This window comes from Marmota monax, unplaced genomic scaffold (assembly GCF_021218885.2).
Source record: "Marmota monax isolate L192 unplaced genomic scaffold, Marmota_monax_Labrador192_F-V1.1 WCK01_AAM20220418_F8-fsc00012, whole genome shotgun sequence".
NCBI classification, from domain to species: Eukaryota; Metazoa; Chordata; class Mammalia; order Rodentia; family Sciuridae; genus Marmota; species Marmota monax.
Window position 1 is genome coordinate 30,097,255 of NW_026695227.1, and position 10,271 is coordinate 30,107,525.

Sequence of the window (10,271 nt, forward strand, 5' to 3'; positions counted from 1 at the left end):
CATCTTTGTCTGTTATGTGGTGCTGAGGATCCAACCCCGGGCGGCCACACGCATGCCAGGCCAACGCACCACCACTTGAGCCACCTCCCCAGCCCCAATTATTTTTTACGTGGTGCTGAGGATTGAACCCAGGGTCCCACGCACTCTACTGCTGAGCCACAACCCCAGCCCCTCATCTTCCTATTCTAAAAGCAACTTTCTATGTGATATAGGCAAGTGCATTCATTTGATGAATGGGGATTAAACATACTCTGAGCCTGCTTTTCCTCCTAGAAGACAACTGAGTGATAACTGTGGCCATGTTCTGAAGAGTAGAAAGAGAAATCCAAGCAGAAAGGATGCTATTGCCCTTGATATAGATCTCTTGTTCCCTGAATCCTGTCTCCTACTAGGACCCAGGTATAGGGCAGTGGTGAAGCACCCCTTTCTTCTGCAAGACAGGGAAATATCTTCTTAGAATCCCAGTTATACCTTGGACGCAGGAGCATCCAGGTAACAGGTTATTGACTCTTTTCCTCAGAGAAGGATCTCCATGCTGAGGAAGCTCAGACTGATGATGGGAGAGAAGAAAGGAGCAGGAAGTTTAGAATTCAAATGTGGACTAGGCTTAAACCACCCTAAACCAAAAGGAGACAAAGTGTGATTCATAACCAAATCATTAAACTGGCCATTCCCACAGAGTCAGAATGAGGATTCTGTTACTAACAATTCCTAGAGGCTACCTCTGTGTGCACATTCACTGGAGTCAGCAGGAATGCTAATCCTGCCCATAGTTCTAAACCTATGTTAACTCTAATCCTCTCCCTGTCCCCAGGTCTAGGCTGAAGCCTAGCCTGAACCCTAACTTCAGACAAACACTAGCCCCTTCCTAAACTCTAATGTCTGTCTCTAATCTTAACCCCTCCCCTCCAGGGAAGGACCAGAAGGACAGCAGGAGCTAAGAAACACCCCCCCCCCCCAAGGGCAACAACTGGTCCCAGCCAACAAGAGAATTTCCCCCTCTCCCCAGGACTCCTTTGCTGTTGTCACTGCCTCCCACCTCTCCCTGGGTGTATGAACTCTGACCCTTGTTGGCCTTTGGGATGTGTGTGGGGGTAGGGAAGTGGATCCAGGATCTGCTCAACCCTGCAAGGACATCCCTTTCCCTTTCTCTTCTTTGGTTAAGGCAGCACCATTTCAGTTCTGATGGGCAGCCTAGTGGGAAGAATAAAACCCTTATTGATTCTGAGTAGGAGACACCTGAAAGACCTTGGGTTTCCAGTAAATATCTTTTGCTTTCTCAACCTCTTTTGCCTTGACCATTAAACAGGAAAGAAAGATTATTGTTACTTATTCTTCAGGGAGGATATGAGGTTCAGATGAGATCATGTACATGAAGGCTTCAGTCATTTGAAGCTTACTGACACCTCTTCTGTACTGGGTATACACCAAATGCTGGCAATATAGTGTTGTACAAGCCATATTTTCTGCTAGGAGAAGTTTACAGTCCAGCCAGAGAATCAAACACATAAACAGATACTGTCAGTTTAAAGGGTGGGAGGGAGTACAATGAAGGTTCAGTGAAGTGTAAAGTCTTCTGCATGTACCTGAAGACTTTACTAAGGTACTAAGCTTAAAGACAGACTCCCATACATAAGCCCTCAGCTTGGAAATCCTTCTCTTCCTGAGGCTGGAAAGTGCAGAATATTCTGGGAAGTACAAAACAGGGCTGGGCCCTAACAGGGCATGCGCTAATAAAAGGGGGGAAAAAAGCTCTTAAAAGGGCTGGGGGTATAGTTCAGTGGTAGAGTGGCGAATATGCTGGAGGTCCTGGGTTCTATCCCCAGCATGGGGTAGGAGACAAGTAAAAGGAGTGCAGGATCCGAAAAGCATGGCACAGGAACTAATTACTTTGTTATTATGATCATCTGTGTTGTTCTCACTTGGGACTAGAGTGGGTAGATCCTGGGGGAAAGAACAGCTGTGCCTAGAAAGAGTCTCATAAAGGTCTCAGGGCTGAGTGGTTCAGGGTGGTGGCCACAGGATAATGTCAGCAGGAATGTGCCTGATGCTCTGGCTCCCACCCACCTCTGATCTTCAGGTGCCACATACCCAAGGGGATCTGAGGCTGGCAGGGACCCTGGATACAAGGTTGGCCTCAGAAAATGAGGGAGGTACTAGTCCTGAAATATCCTCAGGGGAGTGGAAAAGCTGAGAGGACTGAGACAGCAGTCTTGCGTAGTCCCTGGGGGGTCAGCAAACTGGCACCCGCACACACCCTGCCACACGCACCCTGGAAAAACCCTGTCAGTGGGGCTGCAAATACCCTAGGGTCCAGTCCACTCCCCCCACCCCCTGTCCCAGGCTGGCTCAGTCTTCCTCTCCAGGACAGAGAGAGAAAAATAACAAAATGAGGAGAAAATAAGCTGTTTGGCTGTGGTGTGAGCAGGAATATCCATGCAGAGCTGCCCACCACTCACCCTTACTCACTCTTTCCACACCCAGCTGGGGCGCCCAGCATGAGACAGACCACCCTCCTGCCCCCTCCCCCGTCTGGGCTAAAAGCAGACGCTGGTGAGGAACAGCAGGTTATAAATATGCCCAGGGAACTGCCGCCAACTCTCCCTTGTCATCCCCTGGGAGGGGGTAGGGTGGGGTGGCTCTAAGGAGGAGCCAGGGCTGCCCTGTTCCCTGAGGCCCAGGAGGAAGTGGGGCTTCCAACAGCCTACTGCCTTTTTTTTTTTTTTTTTTTTTTTTGTCTTTTCCAGGTGAAGGAACCACTGCTGCTCCATTTTCCCTAGACACTTGCTCATCTCCTCAGAAATGGAGTTCCCTGGCCATGGCTGAAAGTTCGGTATGGAAGGGCCCAAAGTCACTCACTCTGTGTCAGGGTGCAGCCAAGTACCACTTCTCTTTTTTCAAATCAGTTACTCTCATCAAAAGGTCATTCATTCATTCATTCATTCAACAGGCATTTACTGAGGACATGCCAACACCAAGCCCGGTGCACAGGCATACCTGCAGGCAAAATCTCCTGTGCACACTTGCAACCACCCCTAGTCCTATGTGTTCACATCAATTCCAGCCATACAGGCCAGAAGGTTCTGGCTTTAACCTGGCAGCCTCCTTGGGGAAGGTAAAGCTTCAGGCTCTGGAATCTGCTTCAGAGTAGGTTTTGTGGGGACTGGGTAAGAGGGGCTGAGAACAGGGCTCCTAAATTACATGCTTGTCTCCTCTACTTCCCTGACAAATGAGGAGGTGCTTCCTCCCCTCTCTGCCCCATCATTTTCCCTATGTAGGTGCCATGTAAGGAAGAGTCATTCTGTGGGATGCTGAGGGCACCTGCCCAGGTGGCCAGTCTCCTGCCTCCAGCCTCTTGTCACATAGGTACCCAGCAGGGCAAGAGGGGGCAGTGCCACCTTGTGAAGCTTCCAGCTCTCCTCCCCCAGGGCTGAGCTCCCCCCTCCATTAATCCTCGGAAGTGAAGGGGCCGTCCCTGGCAGCCCCTCAGCCCTATTGTGGCCCCTCGCCCTCCTCGGCTGGCGTCTAATTAACTCCTCCTGCCCCTGGTTTTGTGTGCCCCCCCCTTACCCCACCTTGTCGGCCCCGCCCCTCCGCTCGTCCTGCTCCCTCCCACACGGACATTCCAGCCAGGCCGAGCCAGTATGCCAGGGCAACCAGGGCCGGACCGAGGCCTAATCCCCCTGCCGCCTGGCCCGGCTAGGGGAGCCCCACTCACCTCCCCACTCTCTGGGGGCTGCTCGGCTCTGCTGTGTCGGAGACACACAATCAGGACAAAGGCGCAGCCCCCAGGGGGCTAACTCAGCCTTCACGCCCAGGTTGTGCGGCATTTGGGGAGTTTAATGAATTGTCCATCACGCCTTTCAGGGCCCGCCCGTCAGCCTGGATTAATCTTCGGAGCCCTGGTGGGGTAGGAGACACTAAGCCTGTATTTATTACTCTCCCATTGTCACTAATTGAGGTAATTATCTGTGACTCTGGCCTGACCAACAATGCCGCATTCACTCCCTGGGACCTCGATGGGCCTGGCTCCCACTCTCAGCACCAACCCTCCCTCCCATCCTCTCCCAAACCCGCCAAGGGCTCAGAAGGGCCCTGGAGCATGTTGGGAAAGTGGACAATGTCCCACAATGCTCCATCTTCAGCCACCACTATGATGGAGTTGTGTCTAAGGAGGGGCCTGATCCTCCCAAAGTAGGTCTCTGTCAGGAGACAGGTTTGGCTGGCAGAAGCCTTGTGCCACAGAGGACCATTTTTCTGAAGTCTGGTTTTCTAGAGTCTCCAACTCCTCATTTCTGGATAGATATGGATCTGGCCTCATGTCCTTGTAGCCTCCAGAGCTTTAGGTGTAAGGAGACCCTAGCATATACCAGACCTATGCTGTGAACCTACCAGGGCTGGCAGAGTGACTGTGTATACATGATGGGATGTGGGGGAGAGAGAACAGGAAAGGACATGACTGGGAACTGAGGAGAAGGGCAAGAGAAAGAAGCCTTTGAGGGAAGGAGTGCTCAAGGGTCAGTAGTGTGTCAATATTCTGTGGCCATGCAGCAATCTTGGGGAGAAATTTGGATTTGAATGTGTGAACATCACCAAAGAGTAGATCTCATGTGGAGATGGCTTCCCAGGTCAAGGGGATTGGCCCTAACGAACAGTTGCATGTGTGAGTGTGCATGTGTGTCACACATATGTAAAAGAGAGAAGAAGGGAAGATCTGCATAGGACTGGACTATGAGGTTCTTGAGGCAAGAACTGTGTTTTGGTCCCTCTTGCTTTTGCAAGACCCTAACATACAATGAACCTGGTACATAGTGGCACAGTCAAAGGAATGGTTGGATAGATGATAACTGATACATGATTGAGGTTGGGGTCTGTTAGCTCTCCTCCTCCTCCTCCTCCTCCTCCTCCTCCTCCTCCTCCTCCTCCTCCTTCTTCTTCTCTCTCTCTCTCTCTCTCTCTCTCTCTCTCTGTATATTGAACCCAGGGGCTCTTAACCACTGATCCACATCCCCCATCCCTTTTTAGATTTTATTTTGAGACAGGATTTAAGTTTTCTTAGGGCTTCACTAAGTTGCTGAAGCTGGCTTTGAACTTGGAATTCTCCTGCCTCATCCTCCCAAGATGCTGGGATTACAGGTGTGCACCATCTTGCCCAACTTGTCAGCTCTTTTATTCTGTGGCTGCACTCAAGTTCTTCATTTTCTTAGGACTAGCTGGAAGGAGATGTCTAGACCATTCCTGGATAATTCTTAGACAAGGCTTCACCAGTTGAAACACTAAGGACTCTAGCAGAATCAAAAGCTATAGTTGGAACAACGCCACCTTGTGGTGCCTTATGGAGAGACCCCAGCAAAAAAGGCAGGATCCTCTCTTAGGAGCTGGAGTGGTGTGGGGGACACAGTAGGCAGAAACGATCACTTTTCCTATATATATGATGCTACATCATCATGCCAGTGTTCCTGTGGCACAGTTTTGTCATCTGTTCCATCCTTATGTCCGTATTTTCTGAGCACCTGCTCCATGACAAGCTTGTAGGGATATAGAATTAAATCAAAGGCAGGACTCTTGAGTAGTTCATAACCCTGCAGGGGATTCCACAAGGTATTAAGACCAAGAGGGTCATAATCAAGCATTAGGTAAATTTTTATTGGTGTTTAGGAGCACTGGGACATTCTCACTCCAAACCTCTGCCACTCACCTCTCCCTCAATTCCTCTCACTAAAGCTCAAATGTTTTTGTTTTGTCTGTTTTGAGACAGGTCTCACTATGTTGGCCAAGCTGGCCTTCAACTCCCAGGCTCAAGTGATCCTCCAGCCAGGACTAAAGGTGTGTGCTACAGGGCCTAATTAAATGTCAGATGTTTTATCTTTGCTTTTAAAAATCATTTCATGACTTGATTCCCACATATCTCTCCAGGACCCCACTTCTTTTCAGCTCTGTATTCCTCAGTGCTTCTGTTCCCTGTGAAAGCTATGTGTTTTCACATACCCAGAATGCACCCTTTTCCCATCTCCCTATTGAAACTTGTCTCAAATTTTCCTTCCTCCACGAAGACTCTGATTTCCCTTGCCTGTTCGAGCTCCTGAAGCACCTTGCTGGTGGAGCTTTCACTAACAGCACAGACTGGCCATCCTATCAGTGGTTATTTGTGTATACTACTCCCCCACCAGGCTTCCAGTTCCCTGAGAACATGCTCTGTGTTTTCTTCATAATGGCATCCTTTGCAGCATTAAGCTATACAAAATTGCCTTCATTAAATGATGAATGGATGGACAAATGAATAGATGGATGGATGCATGGATGGGTACATGGATGAATACACAGATGCATAGATAGATGGGTATAGAGGGATGACTATATGGATGATAGATGAGTTGGTAGATGGGTAAATGGATGGATGGGATACATAGATAGACACGATGGATGGATGAGTGGATGGGTGCATAGGTGGAATATCCATCCACAAAAGAATTCATGTGCCATGGGGCTGGGGTTGTGGCTCAGCAGTGGAGTGCTTGCCTAGCACATGTGAGGCCCTGGGTTCAATCCTTAGCACCACATATAAAATAAAAGTATTGTATCCAATATATATATATATATATATATATATATATATATATATGAAGAATTCATGTTTATATAAATATAAAGAATTCATGTGTCATGGGATTCAAGGAAGAGAGTTCACCCTATGTCATGCAAAGGCAAGGACAGCATATCTAGGCTGAACCTTCCTTTATTATGGACTTTCAACAGTTTGTCTCCTGGAAACCTGAATATGTTCTCACTCCTCATAAGTCCTAGTCTAGTAGCTGTTTCTTCTTTCCTGCCATGTTCCCTCAGGAATGCTTTTTATTATGCTGTCATTCTACACTGTAATACCTCTGTGGGTCTTTACCCATAGAGCCTAGAATGTGGAATCCATGAAGGTAAAAATTGTGCCTGAGTCTCTTCTGTATCCCTGGCATATGCATTTAATGGGCAAGTGAACAAATGAATAACTGAGTGAACACTGACACTATACCCCGTAGACATACTTCGCATACTTCCCATGTCCTCGAGTTTGGTTTTCTCTCCTGGTTCTCTCCTCCTCACACACATACATGTTCACACTCCTGACTCTGATAGTCTCTGAAGTCCCAGAGTTATGTCCTGGTTCTTGGTTTCCATTACCCACCTATGGATGATCTCAGGAAGTCCCAGGGACTTTCCTGAGTCTGAAAGGAGGAGAAGGTGCTTGGTTCTTCCAAAGCCTTAATCACTAGAGCAGAAAAGTCTTCCCAGGGAAGAACCTGGCTATTGGGAGGGTCACAGGGACCCACACTAACCTAAGATCTCTGCTCCAAACTGACCATGTCCTCCTGTATCTGCTGTTCCTACTCATAAACAGTAAGGCAGTACTAAGGTGGGGGGTGGTTGTGGCCTCCATCACGAGGCTGGCTGACTGGCAGACACAGCCGAATTTAGAAGTCATTTTCGCAGCAGGGAACCTTCAGCCTCCCACCCACAGGGCCCTGCAGGGCCAGCCTGAGATATGGATTACCAGGAGCTGGCCCCAGACCTGCAGTCACTTCTCCACTTCTCTTTCTCCCTTTCTCCCCAGAACTTTGGCAACTGGTGCCAACTCTATCCATAGGCAAAGATGGAGGGAAGTTCTGGGAGAAGGAGCATGTTGTTCCTAATCACTCAAGTGTTCCCAGTACACCACTGGCCCATTTAAGGTGCTGTTTGCATCCACTCCAGTGCTTTTTTTGTTGGAAATTGAACCCAGGAGCACTTTAACACTGAGCCACATCCCAACCCTTTTTATTTTTTATTTTAAGACAGTCTGGCTAAGTTGCCCAGGATGGCCTTGAACTTTGGATCCTCTTGCCTCAGCCTCTGGAGTCTCTGGGATTACAGGCATATGTTACCATGCCCAAACCCTGTGCTCCTCTTTTTTTTTTTTTTTTCCTGTGCTCCTCTTGATGTGGACTCTGCTACCCCTTTCTCCTCTTTTACTTCTACTTCTTTCCCTCATCCTTTGTTTGACACTCCATCACTAATGAAATAGTGCTAAAGAGAAAGAATAGAGCTAATACTTATATATCACTTACCATGCATTGTTCTAAGTACTATGCATATTGAATCATTTAATCCTTTCAACAATCCTATGCAAAAAGTGCTTTTAATATTTCCCCCCTGCCTTTTTTTTTAAACCAGGGATTGAACCCAGGGGTTCAACCCCAGCCTTTTTATAATTTTTTACTTTGAGACAGGGTCTTGCTAGTTGTTTAGGGTCTTGCTAAATTGCTAAGGTGAATTTGAACTTGTGATCCTCCTGCTTCAGCTCCCAAGTTGCTGGGATTACGGGTGTGCACCTCCACACCTGGTAATATCCTCCTCTCCTTTTTATATAAGTTAAGACACTGAGGCATAGAGACATTGAGTATCTTGCCCAATGTCACACAGCTAGAATGAGGTAGAGGCAAGGTTTAAATACAGGCTGCCAGGCCCCGAAGTCCAAGTTCTAAACGTGCTACCTTAATTCTCCAATAATGGTAGCAATGTGGGTGAGCTTTTAAAAAATAGACTATTGTATGTTCACCTCAAATGTGTTTAGGCAGTATAGTGGAGACAACTCCCACAGGGTCAGCCCCTCTACTATACCACGCAGTTAGTTCACCACTTCTACCTGCCTCAGGATCCTGGAACCCCTAGGTTGTAGCAAACTGCAGGCAGCTGCCCTCACTTCAGCAGTGGGCTTCCCTAGTTTTCCTCTTAGCCTGAATCCTACCCTCTTCCCAAGCCCAAGAGGGTAGGGTTCACCAATGTACCAGGTTCACCTGTTCCCACCTCTATTTTCACTCCCAACTGATTGATCTTCCACTATGAATGTTCTCTCAACTTTGGGAGGACTAGACCATTTGGTAATTTGTGGGAAGGAGGTATTGGGAATTGAACTCAGGAGTTCTTTGCCATTGAACTACACCCCAAGCCCTTTTAAAATTTTATTTATTTATTGGTGGTTCTGGGATTGAACTCAGGGCCTCACACATGCTAGGCATGCACCTTACCACTGGGTCCATCCCCAGCCCTGATTTATTTCTTTATTTTGACACAAGGCCTTGCTAAATTGCCCAGGCTGGTCTCCATCTTGGAATCCTCCTGCTTTAGATGGGTTTACAGTCCTGCCACTGTGACTGGCTCATTTGATATCTTTCTTTTCTTTTAATTTTATAATTTAAAAAATATCCTGTTTCCCTGCATCCATATCTTTTTTAAAGAGAAAGAGAGAGATAATTTTTAAATTTTTTTTAATTTTTATTTTTTGGTGGACACAAATCTTTATTTTTTTATTTTTTATGTGGTGCTGAGGATTGAACCCAGCGCCCCATGCATGCCAGGCAAGCGTGCTACCGCTTGAGCCACATCCCCAGCCCTCCATATCTTTTTTGCTACTTTGTTCCCTCTACTTCTTCTGTTTTGATTTTTGAGATGTTGCTTACACTGGTCACGAATTTTAGGACTCTAGCCATCCTCCTGTCTCAGTCTCCAGAGTAACTGGAACTACAGACTATGCCCTTAAAGACAGGCACCATCCTACTTGAAATGCTCTTTCACCAAATTTAACTCAAATGCCACTTCCTCCAAGGAGAAGTCCTGAATCTCATAAAATGGTAATCTCCCTAGTTTGACTCCTCATAGTATTTAACATTCACACTCGGTACTATCATCTCTGTGTTTCATCTTTGCCTCATTGTCAGGCATGCCTTGCTTCTCTTTCTGGAGGCCAGCACAGAGTGTCTTGCTCCTAGTACTGCTCAGTAAACACTTAGTCGTTAGAATTGGCAACAGCTAAGGATTGCGATGGGAGGGAGACAGATATCAGCAACCTTTAATCTCTGCCCAAGATGGTATGGTCCTCCTCCCCACTTCCTTCACCCTCTCCTTCCAGAACTATTTGAAATCTGGAAGTGTGCATTCAAGGCAGGCAGCGGGGTGGACCTTCTTCCAGAGCTCAAACCAATGCTCTCCCCTCTGGTTCGGAAACACCAAGAGGACAGACCCTCATCTCCTGAAGTAAGGCCAACCTCGGGGGCCCTGGGTCGCCTCACATCCAACTGGCAGCCCTGCCTCCTCCAAGTCCTTCCCAGAGTGATGTCGAGATAATTGGAGACTAAAACCAGAAGTGGTTTGAGAGAGGAGCTGGGGACCTGAACGCTGAGCGGGAGCTGGGGTTGGCGGGACTCGATGGAAGTGAGGACAGAGGCGGGGCCGGGGGGTAGGCC